The 14,415-nt window shown below is 43.6% G+C and overlaps 1 long non-coding RNA gene across 1 annotated transcript in view; it reads right to left on the reverse strand.

The window, feature by feature from the left end:
* Nucleotides 1–14,249, reverse strand: part of LOC138258647 (uncharacterized) — a 110,194-nt gene extending 95,945 nt beyond the window's left edge. Inside the window, exons 1-2 of the long non-coding RNA XR_011198480.1 lie at nucleotides 14,101–14,249; nucleotides 5,318–5,451 (exon numbers count right to left, since the gene is read on the reverse strand). This is a non-coding gene — a long non-coding RNA (uncharacterized lncRNA). The remainder of the gene's footprint in view (nucleotides 1–5,317; nucleotides 5,452–14,100) is intronic.
* Between the last annotated feature and the right edge of the window lie 166 nt (nucleotides 14,250–14,415).

Below are 14,415 nucleotides of genomic sequence, written 5' to 3' on the forward strand. Positions count from 1 at the left end.
ATTTAGGAATATGTTGTACTTATCTGTTCTTTGTTTATGTTTCATTAGGCACCAGTTTCTACAGAAGTCAGAAAGGGCCGCAGATTTGTGCAGCACTTCAACAGTGGAAACGCAAGAACGGTGTTGTCTCTCTTTTTTATTTTATCCACTTCCCCCCTTCCCTTGAGCTTCTGTTCTTAGTGCACTGTTTTAAAAACTAGTGTGCTGGAACAAGCAGTTTCAGGGTGGGGTCGGATTGTCTTCAACCTCCATCAGAACTGAACAAGGACTCAGGTGAGCTGGGCTTTGACAGAAGCACAAGCCTTAAAAAAATAAATATATATATATATATATTTCAGTTCAGGTGGACGATGAATACCGGGGAAGTAATAGAGGGCATTGACGTCACGGATATGGCGCAGGCCCCAAATGAGGACTTGGCTCATAATGAATCAGTGTCTGGCATCTTGCAACATATGCAAGAGGAAATAGAGAGATTAAAGATGGAGAATACCTCTTTAAAACAGGATTTAAGCAGGTATAAATTTAGGGGATCTCAGTGGAACACAGCTTTTACGCCTTTGTTTATACCCTCCTCAGAGACAGGGGCACCATCAAAACATACAACTTTGACTCCCCCAGTTGAGGTTAGTGTTAATGTTCCTAATGCTGTGCCCTTAGCAGCACCTGAACGTTTTCATGGAGATAGTAACAAATTCCATGTTTTTATCAATCAATGTCAATTACACTTTGTTTGTAAGCCACAACAATTCCCTACTGATGCTACGAAAGTGGCATTCGTCTTGTCTTATTTGGGTGGCACAGCAGCCAATTGGTCAATTCCTTTCGTGGAGAGAGATGATCCCATCCTCCATAATTGGAATCAATTTAAACGTACCATGACCAGCCTTTTTGCAAAACACACTTTCATGCAGGCAAGTGATAATGAGCTTTTAAATCTTAAACAAGGTAACAAGGATTTATTGACCTATCTTACTAGTTTTAATCGTTTACTCACCGAGACACAGTGGCCAGAAGAAAAGCGTGTCTCCCTTTTTTATAAAGGTTTGAGAGACGAGTTAAAAGACGCGCTGGCTCATATCGTTAATTTGCCAGAAGACTATTCGGACTTTGTAGATTTAGTTGTGAAATTAGAACATAGACTAGGAGAAAGAAAGGGAGATAAATACAAACTGGAATCACGGTTAACTTTTATTAGACACAAGAAGAAAGACCCAGATAATAAACTCCCTGAACCTGAGCCTATGCAAATAGGGACACTCAGAGGTCCACTCACATCAGAGGAAAAAGAAAGAAGGAGAAAACTTCAATTATGTTTATATTGTGGCAGGGCGGGTCACTTTGCCAGAGAACGTCCAGTAAAGACTAAAACTCCACGAAAGGGTGCTGTTTCCTCCACCTCCTCAACTGAATCGGGAAACGATTAAGCTCGACAAGGGGAGAGGTTACTTGTTCGAGAAAACATCTTAATAAAACCTCTAATGCTGCAGCCTTCATGGTACCGCACATACCTAGACATTTCATAATTCAGGTAGTTTTAATTGTTACTACCCAAGTGAGGCATTCTCTCCCTGTCCTACTGGACTCAGGCGCGACAGGAAATTTTGTGGATAATAAGTTAGCTGAAAACTTAGGACTTCCTATGTGCCTAAAGCCTTGTCCAGAAGCAGTATGTACAGTGGATGGGTCTGAATTGACCTCTGGATTAATCACAAAACAAACAAGTCCACTTGTTATGGTCTGTCAGAACGGGCACACAGAGGTGATTAGCTTTGATCTGATAGATACTCCTAATTTTGGTTTGATTCTCGGGGTACCCTGGTTAACAACTCATAACCCAAAAATTGATTGGGTGAATAGAACTGTTACTTTGGATTCCTCTTTCTTTAGAACCAATTGCTATCAAGAAGCAGGTACAGAACAGAGCACAGTATTACACTGTGCTAGTCTTACACAAGATGAACCAAGTCTCCCTCCTGAATATTCTGACTTTAAAGACGTCTTTGATCCAGTAAAGGCTAGTGTGCTGCCCCCACATCGGTCTTATGACTGTCGTATAGATCTTATCCCAGGGGCCCCTTTACCTAATAACAGAGTATATGCTTTGACTGACGAAGAAACCAAATACTTAAGAACCTACCTAGATGACCTTCTACAGTCTGGGTTCATCCGTCATTCCACATCTCCGGTGTCATCTCCACTCTTTTTTATCCCGAAGCCGGATAAATCCCTGCGCGCGTGTATCGATTATAGAGGACTAAATAAGGCTACAATAAAGAATAAATATCCTCTTCCTCTAATACCTGTGTTGTTGGATCAATTAAGACATTCTACTGTATACACTAAACTAGATCTGCGGGGAGCTTACCACCTGGTCCGAGTAAAAGAGGGGGATGAGTGGAAGACAGCTTTCAAGACAAAGTTTGGTTTATTTGAGTACACAGTAATGCCCTTTGGGTTATGTAATGCCCCTGCGGCCTTTCAGTTCTTTATAAATGAGGTCCTACACGAATTCCTGGACGTTTGTGTCATAGTATACATCGACGACATCCTCATTTACTCTAAGAACTCAGAAGAACATACCCAACATGTTCGTGCAGTATTATCAAAGTTAAAAGAAAATCATCTTTTTGCTAAGTTAGAAAAGTGTACTTTTAATGTCAGCAAGGTGGACTTTTTAGGATACTGCCTGTCACCTCAAGGAATAACTATGGATGTAAAGAAAATCAGTGCTATTGCTGATTGGCCAGAACCATCCTCTGTAAAAGATATTCAGAAATTTCTGGGTTTCGCACAATTTTTATAGGAGGTTTATTGCACATTTTGCAGACATTGCGGCCCCAATAACTACCTTGTTGCGGAAAGGGCAACAATTTCTTTGGACTGATGAGGCGGCACACGCCTTTCAACTCCTAAAACAAAAATTCACTTCAGCCCCAATTCTGAAACATCCTGATCCTGACTTGCCCTTTTTTGTTGAAGCGGATGCTTCACAAGTAGCTTTAGGAGGAGTTCTCTCTCAACGAGATGCAGTAGATGGCCAGTTACATCCTATAGCCTTCTATTCCAAAAAGTTATTACCAGCTGAACAAAATTACACTGTGGCTGAAAGGGAACTACTAGCTATCAAAGTAGCCTTTTCAGAATGGAGGCACCATTTAATGGGAGCCAAGTACCCAGTTACAATCTTTTCTGACCATAGGAACCTACAGTTTTTTGGATCACTTAAAGCACTAACACCACGTCAGATGCGCTGGTTAAATTTTTTAAGCACATTTGACTTTGTAATAACCTATAGACCAGGTGCACAACAAATTCAATCTGATGTGTTATCTAGATACGGACATACCTCAGACATGAAACAAGATAAAATAGGAGAACCCATTATTCCTCCCCAAACGTTTTTGGCACCAGTACAACAGAAGGATTTCATCACAGATCTATATAATGCACACATGAAAACAGCATCTCAGGATTGGTTAAAGGATTCCCATAACACAATACAACGAGGTTTATTGTATCACGACAACATGCTGTTAGTGCCCACCTCTGAATTACAAACACAGGTGATAATGTGGCATCACGCCTCACCGTTGGCAGGTCATCCTGGTTGGGTAAAAACCCTGGAAAATGTGCAAAAACACTTTTGGTGGGACACTATAAGAAAGGACATTAAGCAATTTGTCACTACCTGTCCAATTTGTGCAAGACATAAATCTTCTCATAAGGCCCCTGACGGCTTGTTAATACCAATGCCAACACCCAAACAACCTTGGCACACTGTGAGCGTAGACTTTATTGTAGGTTTACCACCTGTAAAATCTTTCACAACAGTGTTGGTTATAGTGGATTTTTTATCTAAAATGGCACATTTTGTACCATTACGGAAATTACCCACGGCGGCAGAATTTGCCGATATTTTTATAAGGGAAATTGTGCGTTTACATGGTTTGCCAAGCAAAGTGGTGTCAGACCGAGGGAGCCAGTTCAACTCTAGATTTTGGAAAAAAATTATGTGAAAAACTGAAAATAGATGTGGCATTATCCACTGCTTTCCACCCAGAGACAGATGGACAGACTGAACGACTGAACCAAACCTTACTTCAAACGCTACGTTGTTTATTGGCTGATTATTCTAGTGAATGGTTGGAAGCTCTCCCTGTAGCGGAGTTTGTTTATAATAATACTGAGCATTCAGCTCTACTTTGCTCACCATTCTATTTCTTGCAGGGGTATCATCCAAGAGCTATACCCATTTTGTTAGAAGATTCACTGTTACCTACAGTAACGGATAGACTAACGAGGTTAGGTGACATACAAGACAAAGCCAGGAAACATTTATTAAAGTACAAGGAAAGCATGAAAAGACAAGCAGACAAACACAGATCTGAGGCCCCAATGTATAAAATTGGTGACAAGGTATGGCTCTCCACAAAGAACCTAAACATAGAGGGATCCCGAAAGCTGCAACCACGTTTCATTGGACCCTTTAGTATAACTGCCATAGTAAACCTGGTAACAGTAAAATTAGATTTACCAAAAGACTATCCAGTACATACTACATTCCATGTGTCCTTGCTTAAGCTGTACAACCCAAAAACCCGACCTGAACCACCACCTCCACCCATACCAATTAAGGGAAATCTAGAATATGAAGTGAAAAGCATAAAAGACTCAAAAATAATTAGTGGACGTCTGTTTTATTTAGTAGAATGGAAAGGATATGATGAATCTGAGAATTCATGGGAACCAGCATCATATGTACATGCCCCACAGCTGATTAGACGGTTGTATTTAAAAAATCCAGGAAAACCCCGTCCTGTAGGAGGGCCTTTGAGGGGGGCAACTGTTAGGGTTTGTGCACAGCAAAGAGCATGTCCCCTCTCCCTGCACTAGTGGGTTCTGTAATAGCTCCCTTTTAAACTTACTATTGAAAGCCTTTCTTGTTATCTCACCTTCCCCCCCCCCTAGGCTTCTGTGTATGTTGTTTAATGTGCTGTTTTGTTTACACATTGGGCCTTGCTTTTACCAAGGCTTCTTTAAAACACTCCTCCCTAGGCCATGTGTTAATTCAACTCACTTGTATAATAACTGAAACTCTGCACACCTTTCAAGAACATGTGCAGCATGTGAGGACCACACCCAGCTCTTCAAACCACACCCAGCTCTGCACACCTTTCAAGAACATGTGCAGCATGTGAGGACCACACCCAGCCCTTCAAACCACACCCAGCTCTTCGAACCACACCCAGCCCTGTCTATAAAAGGCAGCCCCCGAGCCTCACCCAGTGCTTGTGCTCGTCTACCTCCCGCTTACCTGAGACCAGATCCCTCGGCGCTGGCACTCCTGCTCTCTACAGACTTTCATTGGCTTCGATGGGTGCAGCTGCTGGCTCTTCCTTCCTCCGGTTTCCGGTTCCTCCTTGCCTCAGCCTCTCTCCTACAAGCAACCTGCAAAAGAGAAAGAAGACAAGGTTAGACTGATCAGTATCTCTTGCCAGCAACAAGTAACTGCAAAACTTTTTATTACCTGAAAGAACTTTGACAACAATTTCTGGATTCGTGTATAGACAATTTGAAACAAGACACCTTCCACGAACATTGTGATTCAAACTCTTTGTTACAAGAATACTTTGCAGAACTTTGGGAAGCTAACATTTTTTTAATGGAACTTTTAAGAATTGAACAGTGGAAACCATTAACAGCAAGACAAACAGTAAATCAAGGACTTGCACAAATTACATGCTGTATTTTGATGTAAAAGTACAGTATTTGTTTTATAATAGATTCTGGAAATATGGGAAAAGTGAGTCTGCTATTGGGAGTTTAGGCTTTAGTTATATTAAGATGAATGTTAGATATTGGTAATTCTGATAACAGTATTTGTTTAATGTTTTAGAAGCTTTACAGCAATAGAAAACACATCCCAGAGTAGTAACACATTCCAAACCTGGAAACTAGAGACCAGGATCCAAGAGGTACTTTTAGAAGAGAATTTCTAATAAATAAAGGGATAGTCAGGAACCCATTTAGGAATAGGTTGTACTTATCTGTTCTTTGTTTATGTTTCATTAGGCACCAGTTTCTACAGAAGTCAGAAAGGGCCGCAGATTTGTGCAGCACTTCCAACAGTGGAAACGCAAGAACGGTGTTGTCTCTCTTTTTTATTTTATCCACTTCCCCCCTTCCCTTGAGCTTCTGTTCTTAGTGCACTGTTTTAAAAACTAGTGTGCTGGAACAAGCAGTTTCAGGGTGGGGTCGGATTGTCTTCAACCTCCATCAGAACTGAACAAGGACTCAGGTGAGCTGGGCTTTGACAATACCTCACTCCTACTAGATTATACAAAGCGGGCCTCCGAGCCACAGCTAACTGTCCCAGGTGCTCTGTTCCAGATGCTGACTTTTTCCACATGGTTTGGGCTTGCCCAGTTATAATGATTTACTGGAGGGCGGTCATAGGGGAGGTCTCTGAGGCCCTGCGGAAAGATATCGATTTGGCCCCATTACCACTTCTGCTGGAGGCCATGGGCAAGCTGGGTATAAGGAGAGCAGACAAGATTTTCTTGGGAGTGGCATGTTTGGGGGCTAAGAGAGACATAATGGCAGAGTGGAAGGCCGGAGTGGCGCCGGCTTTAAATAAATGGAGACGCTGAGTGGACTGGTGCGCACAGCGTGAGAGGCTGGTGTATGAAGCCAGGGGATGTCCAAACAAATACATCAAAGTGTGGGGGAAATGGGATGATGCGGCGGGCTCTTAGCAGGGAAGTGGTGCGACTATGAATGGGATACCCTCATGAAGTTGAAATATAAACCATTGACAATTATTTATTTGTATAGATCTACTCTACGGAGCCCAGATTTGGTCTAGGGTCCGACCGTCCGCAAACACCAGTTGGTGTTCTGTTATGTGTATTTGTATTTGTATTTTCTGGTTTTCTCAAAATCAATAAAAATCTCTTTATTAAAAAAAAGAAGGCTTATTCTGGGAATCATTTGGCCCAATGACTGCTTTCTGACCTCAAGTTGTTGGGTCATGCATTGGATGAGTCTTCAGACTGCACAGGCTTGCTAGCACTTATTGAGAGACAAGTGGAGTTCCTGTCTGATATCTCTTTTGATGTGCGAGCTTCAGCACTGGCTGGGGGTAATTGTGTTTTGGCTCGCAGTAATTTGGGGCCAGATGTAGGTAGATATGATTTTGCGACTCGGAAATTGCGAGTCGCAAAATCATATGCAGAATGGTGTCCATGACACCATCTGCGAATCGCAAGGGGGTCGCAAAGACACACCTCATTAATATTAATGAGGTGGGTCGCAATTTGCGACCCCCTTGTGATTCCCTGCACTCACAGGGATGGTGGCCTGCTGGAGACAGCAGACCTCCATGTCTGTGACTGCTTTTTTAATAAAGCAGTTTTTTTTGTTGTATTGCAGCCCGTTTTCCTTAAAGGAAAACGAGTTTCAATACAAAAGAAAAAATGAAACCATCTGGTTTCATTTTTTCAGAGTAGGCAGTGGTTCATTGAACCACTGCCTGCTCTGAAAAAAAAATTGGGGCGACATTCACAAAGGGGAAGGCGTCCCCAGGGGACCCCTTCCCTTTTGCGAATGAGTTAGCACCCACTTGACATGGGTGCTGATTGCGGATTGCTTTGCGGTCACAAAGCAATTCTGCATCGCGGTGCGATTCGCAAATAGGAAGGGAACACCCCTTCCTATTTGCGAGTCGCATTCCCATTTTGCAAGTTGGTACCGACTCGCAAAATGTGAATGTGCATCGCGATGCCCGTTTTGCATGGCGAAACTTAGAATTTCGCAGTTTGCGCCATGCAAAACGGTTGCTACATCAGGCCCTTGGTGCTTAAAGACTGGAAGATGGATGTGGCTCAAAAATCATCGGCTTTGCGTTTGCCATTCCAAGGCAATGTGTTGTTTGGGGCTGGAAGATAAACTGCATAGACTTTTTAAAGAAAAGAAACATTCTTCTTCTTTTAGGTCAGCCTTGGGTGACAGGTGTCTTTTCTGGAAAAGGTCTCACTTCCGTCCTCCCTAACGCAGTTTCTCTATTCCCAGGGTTGTTTTCCTGTTGGCAGGGGCAGAGATAAGAAGCCCAAGTCCCCTCCTCCCCCTCCTAAGTCCAGTTCCTGACTATATGGTGGTTCAGGGTATGGATGTGGGAGATCGGTTGCAGCATTTTCTTCAGGCATGGCTGGTCTCCATTTCAGACACATGGGTTCTGGAGATCATCAGACACAGCTACTGGATAGAGTTTGGGGTACTCCTGCCTTGTTCAGGAGGGCGTCCCACTATGTGACCTTTCAGCTCCAGCAAACGGGAGGCCTTGGTGTTGGGCATTCACTCTCTGGAGCTGAAGGAGGCAGTTGTGGAGGTTAAGCTTCTGGAACGAGACAAGGACTTCTACTCCATCATTTTTTTGGTGCCAAAACATACAGGAGACTTCCGGCTGGTTTTGGATTTGAAGGCCCTGAACAAATATGTTCTTCACATTCCTTTCAAGATGGAGACATCGCAACGGATCATTCCGTTGGAGATTCAGGGTCATTTTCTATGCACTTTGGATCTGCAGGACACACACTACCATGTTCCTATTCATGCTCTGTGTCAACAGTTTCTCAGGTTTTGTGTACAGGGGACTCATTATATGTTCATGGTTCTTTTGTTCGGCCTTCGTTCAGTCTGAGTGTATTTACCAAAGTAGTGTCTCTTCTGGTCGCCTCTCTTCATCTGAGGGGTGTTCATCTTTACCCTTATCTAGACGACTGGTTGATTCATGCTCCCTCAGAAGTCAGGCTTGTTCGGGATCTTCAGTTGGTCTGTTCTACCCTCCAGCAGCATGGGTTTCTTCTGAATTGGGAAAAGTGCCAGTTGGTTCCCTCTCGGGATCTGACATTTATTGGGGCAAGGTTTTGGACTGATCTCAACAGGGTCTTTCTCCCGGAGGGCAGGATTTGGGCATTGCAATCTCTAGCTCTAGAAATGAGTTCCCTGTTGTCTGCCCTGGTTCGCAGATGGCTTAGGCTACTGGCATTCTTGGCTGCTGCAGTCTTTACTGTTCCTTGTGCACAGTTTCATCTCAGATCTTTGTGGGTTCACCATCAGTCTTGGGATCCTCAGTTGGGGAATTACGACCATTTGGTGCCTTTCTCCTCCGAAGTTCTTCAAGAACTACAGTGGTGGACTTTGGAAGCAACCTGTCCAGGGGGAATCCGTTGCAGCCGAATCCTCCTTTGGTGATTACTACGGATGCCAGTACCTTTGGTTGGGGGAAACCCTAGTCAATTAATTCATGCAGGCTTGATGGTCTCTTCAAGAGGGTAGACGGTCTTCCAATTGGACGGAACCCATGGCAGTGGTCAGGGCAGTCATGGGGTTTCTTCATGTGCTGATGGGACACAACTTAGTGGTTCGCTCAGACAATCTAGTCACTGGCAGACCGCAGCAACCAAGAGGGTATTCAGATTAAGTCCCTCAACCAGGTAGCTCAGTTGTTATTCCAATTTGGGCGAATAACACCTTTAGTCTCTGGTTGCTATACATGTGAGGGGTAGACAATGGGGTGGTGGATGCTCTCAGCAGCTGCTTCCCTCCATTACAGGAGCTCTCTCTCACACAGGAGGTGTTTCTCAGGGTGTGTGAGAAGTGTGGTGTACCATACCTTGACCTCTTTGCTTCTCGGCTCAATGCTAAGGTTGAGCGTTTTTGTGCTTGCAATTCAAAGTTGGGGGCTTGGGGAGTGGATGCTCTGTCGGTTCCCTTGCTGGAACGTCTGTTGTATGCTTTTCCTCTGATTCCCCTCATTCCCAAGTTCCTGGCATGGTTGCTGAAAGAAGACAGATGGGTAATTCTGGTGGTCCCTTTTTGGCTCAGGAGGTCCTGGTTTCCGATTGTCAAGTTGCTGGCTGTTCATAGTCCCTGGTTTCTTCCTTTCTTCCCCTCCCCTCTTGGGTCGGTCCCTCCGCTGACTCTCCAAAAGCTTCGGCTGTCGGTCTGGAAGTTGAGAGGCAGGGTTTGCAACTCAGGGGTAGTCCCAGGCATTTAGCTTTCGCAATTCAGCAGTCTCGTAAAACTTCTACTTTGAAGTCTTACGCCAGGCACTGGGGTAATTTTTAGCATTGGTGTGTTCCTCTCCAGTTGTCTTCTTTGGATTGTTCACTGCCTACGGTGCTGCAGTTTTTGTGGGAAAGCTTTAAGAAGCGTTAGTCTGTTTCTACCTTGAGGGCGCAATGGGCGGCTATCAAGGCTTTTTGTGCTCCATGGGTCAATCTATCTGATGTGGATGATTTGGTGTCCTGTCTGTTGCGCAGGTTTTGTCTGTCCTGTCCTTTGGTGAAACCTCTGTTTCCTTTTTGGGATTTACCTCTAGTACTGAAATATTTGGTCTCTGCCCCATTTGAGCCTTTGGAGAATGCTGATCTTAAGCTTTTGGCTTTCAAGATGATTTTTTTGGTTGCCATTACCTCCGCCAGGCGCATTGGTGAGCTAGGTGCCTTGATGGCTAGAGAACCTTTTTTGTCTTTTTCTGTGGATGGTGTGGTGTTGCGTTTGGATTCGTCTTTTGTTCCCAAGGTGGCTTACAGTTTCATCATTCTTAGGAGATTGTGCTACATTCCTTGAGGGTGATCGCTACAGGGGACTGTGATGTGGACTGGTCCTTTCTGGACGTCAAAAGAGCTTTGTTGGTTTATTTAGATCGGACCAGATCGTTCAGGAAGTTCGACTCCTTGTTTCTTCTTTTTGGTTCTACCTCCAGGGGTGAGAAGGCTTCCTCTCTATCAGTAGATGGCTCAAGCAAGTTAATGAACTGGCATATTCTTTGGGGGGCGATCCTCTTCCAGCTGGAGTGCAGGGGTGCTCTACCAGGGGCACAGTGGCTACTTGGGCGGAATTGAAAGGGGTGTCCATTGTTGAAATCTGTCGAGCAGCTACATGGGCAGTTTACAATACTTTTGTCCATCATTACAGGCTTCAGAATGTGTTGGGGAAAGGGTTGCATTTTGGGTTAGGAGTATTGCGTGGTTTGCTCCTAATTTTTTTTCTGTTTATGTTCTTCAATAAATCACTATTGGGCATGGCTTATGTTCTGGTGTGCCTCAGAGTTTTTTTTCTCAGTCTGGTCTGTTTTTGGCTTGGGTATTCTCCATATGTAATGAAGAGGATGAGGACTGGTGGACCTGGGGGTAATGTATTATTACTTACAGGTAATCTTCATTACTCCTGATCCTGTAGTCCTCATCCCATTCATTACTCCCCTCCCTCCTGGGCGACGGGCCTTCAGTTGATTGGCTTTGTAGGTCAGGAGAAGTGCTCTGGGAAGGTATGTGTTATGTACCCCCAGTGGGGTAGTGTGGGGTGGAGTAGTGCGTTCCTACTATTCTTTTTTCTGTCATGGAAAGAGGTCTCTCCATAAGTAATGAACGGGACAAGGACTACAGGACCAGGAGTAATGAAGATTTAAGTAATAAGACATTAGCTGTACTGCTATTACTACATCATTCAATGGAGTTAAACCTCAGCTGATTTAAACTCTACTCTTGAATTGCACATGCACAGAGCAAACAGCACCAATGGTGTTAGGTGTAACCTGCTACACAACAAGGACTGCCAGATATGCCGCTGGTGGCTGCACACACCTCTCCCTCAGGCTCCACTACTCTCTCCCAATGAACCCTGAAATGCTTTGGCACCCCAGACTAACCATCATAACACATACCAAGACTGGTGATATAACACCAATCACTAAACATCAAAGAGTTGTCACATCCATGTGGACTTACCAAGACCAAGCTAAAAGGAAATACATCCTAACTCATTCTGGGTATACACTCCCTAAATATTTGCAGTGACAAAGTAGTTGACACATGATACTAAAACACTTACAATTCACTTGTACACTTCCTAGCAATCCACACACTAGTACTTAATGGCTAAGCATCCTGCTATCCTTTACTCCTTTTTGCTTCAGAACCACACATAGCCGCAGCTACAAAAACTTGAAAAGAGCACAAACGTTGTCAGTGAACGTCATTTAGGGGTTGCAGTGGTCTTAGCCGCGACCTCTGATCTTTAGTTTGTAATACCTGGCATGTTGCTTGTGATATCTGGATTTATAACAATGGTCAAATTACTTTTGTAAACAGTCCTGAACTGTAGCTAGAACACTCAGATAATGTTTACCTGCCTCTGTTTCATGCTCATGATAACTTGCAGGGGTTACATGAAGTAACACTGAAAATGTCTAGATTTTGCACACTTGTCTTGCATAATGAGCTGTCAAACAGAATATGCATTTTAAAGTAATACCTAACTGTACATTTATGCATTATATTAAAATGTATATTTTAATTGATAGCCTCATTAGAAAAGAATTGATCAAAGTCATCACAAAAAGTAGCCCATCGAACAAGCAATAGTGATTGTAGATATCCTCTTGATACTGCAAACTGTCAAACTTATTTTAGAATTGGGGTGTTGGAGTAATATTTTTGTGTTGATGCTAGAGTGAGATTATTCGGGTGCTAGAGTGAAATGTTCGGGTAGTTAGTTTCCTTCACCTTCATTATGAGGCTTGTTGTGATTCCATCCAGGTAAAAGGTCACACTATCAATTTTAGTGATGTAATCTTGGAAAAAGTCTATCAATGTCTCTTCCTGTGATGTCATCTGATGTAAAAGAGCACATGACATCACTTCTGCTACGCCTGGCGTTTGGAGAAATCGACATACATATTATGGTCTTCACACACACTATCTTACACCATTTAGCCCACAAGATGCACACTCTGCCATCGACAGATCATGTACAGACCACTTGCGCAACGGGATTCTGATTATTGTACATAATCAAGAAAACCATCTCCTTTATTCCAATGTCTGCAAAAAAAGCATGCGAATGAAGCAATGGTAATATCCAGAATGGATTATTGTAATTCCCTATTATTGGGAGACCCTAAACATCTCATCCGCAGTCTTCAGCTGTTGCAATATGCAGCTACCAGGCACATTTTAGGCCTCGGGGAAGATACTCCAGTCTAACAACATCTACCCAATTTGCACTGGCTTGCAATACATAAAAGATACTTGTTTAACGCGCTCTGTATGTGTCACTAAAAAGATCAGTAAAAGCAGCCTGGACACTTACATGGCATCACTCTTTTCGTGGCAAGTCCCCTCCGAAGAGCTTAGATCCACACGAAGATCTTTAATTGTGACTCCAAGATTCAGAAAAGTTAAGACAAGGGGGCAGCTTGTTCGCTGTTACCACTGCTAAGATGTGGAATGTATTGCCACTAGCAAAATGTGCACAACCTTAGCTCCTCACGTTTAAGAAACACAATAATATTTTGTTGTTCTCGTGTACAAGCTAAAACGGTAGTCTCTTGGAAATATTACCTCGATCTTGCGCTGTTTTCTCATCTTTCCCTGCATACATTATTTGCAAGCTCGTTCTGTTAGATATATGGGTCATGAACCATACATCCCCTGATAGCCCCGGCACACTTCACTGGAAGTAGCTGTTCGGGCTTTAAAAGTGACAAAATCAAATCAACATCCCACAGAATAGTGAGAGCTACCCATCAGCAAATATACCTTGGCGCCTTGCCATTGATAAGAAGCGCCGTATAACTGTGATTACATAACATTACTGTGCATTGAACGAGACTTTTCTTTGAAACGACTGCACCATAACCACTACTACATTTTTTCCCCTGGAATCAGCTCCACTCTTGCCTTTAGTCAATAAGAAACAACCACTAGAAAATCCGCCCGTATTTTAGCCACTGAGATTATCCTCACTTTGCCTAAAAAGATTATGGGACACGATCAGTCAGTGCTTTGCGAATTAAAATATGTCGATCCAAAGTTACTTTTGGTGAGTCCTATGTCTCTCAAATCTAGCCTGTCTAATCATTTTCATGCTCGCTGGGAAGCAAAAACCTTTTTTAAGAATATTGTACAATTGGTGCATTTTATACATTAGCTATACATCAAACTGCTCGACACACGACCTTCGTTGATGAGACATTTCTGGTTAGTTTCGCATGCATTGTTTCCAAATCTTATTGTGAGGCCAGTGTCTTACTTAGAGCATCACGATGGCTTCTCGGTTCTGTATTATGCACACTGCTTTCTGGCCAGTACAGGTGGTGCAGTCTTAACTGTTTACAACATCCCTGTACAGGCCTCCCTCCTCGGAGATCGCCACTCCAGAGGCCCCTGCCCCTCCCTGCTGTCACTATCGGAATGCCAAACACAGCACAACTTTCTTGGAACTTTGCCCTTGTGTGACGCACTGTAACAGAGGAAGCCGGCCTCCCTCTTCGACCAATCACGGCCGACGGCGCAGCAGCAAGCCAATCGCAACTCTCCAGGCTCCTGACGACCTTCAGGGTTCGGG

This window comes from Pleurodeles waltl, chromosome 9 (genome assembly GCF_031143425.1).
Source record: "Pleurodeles waltl isolate 20211129_DDA chromosome 9, aPleWal1.hap1.20221129, whole genome shotgun sequence".
NCBI classification, from domain to species: Eukaryota; Metazoa; Chordata; class Amphibia; order Caudata; family Salamandridae; genus Pleurodeles; species Pleurodeles waltl.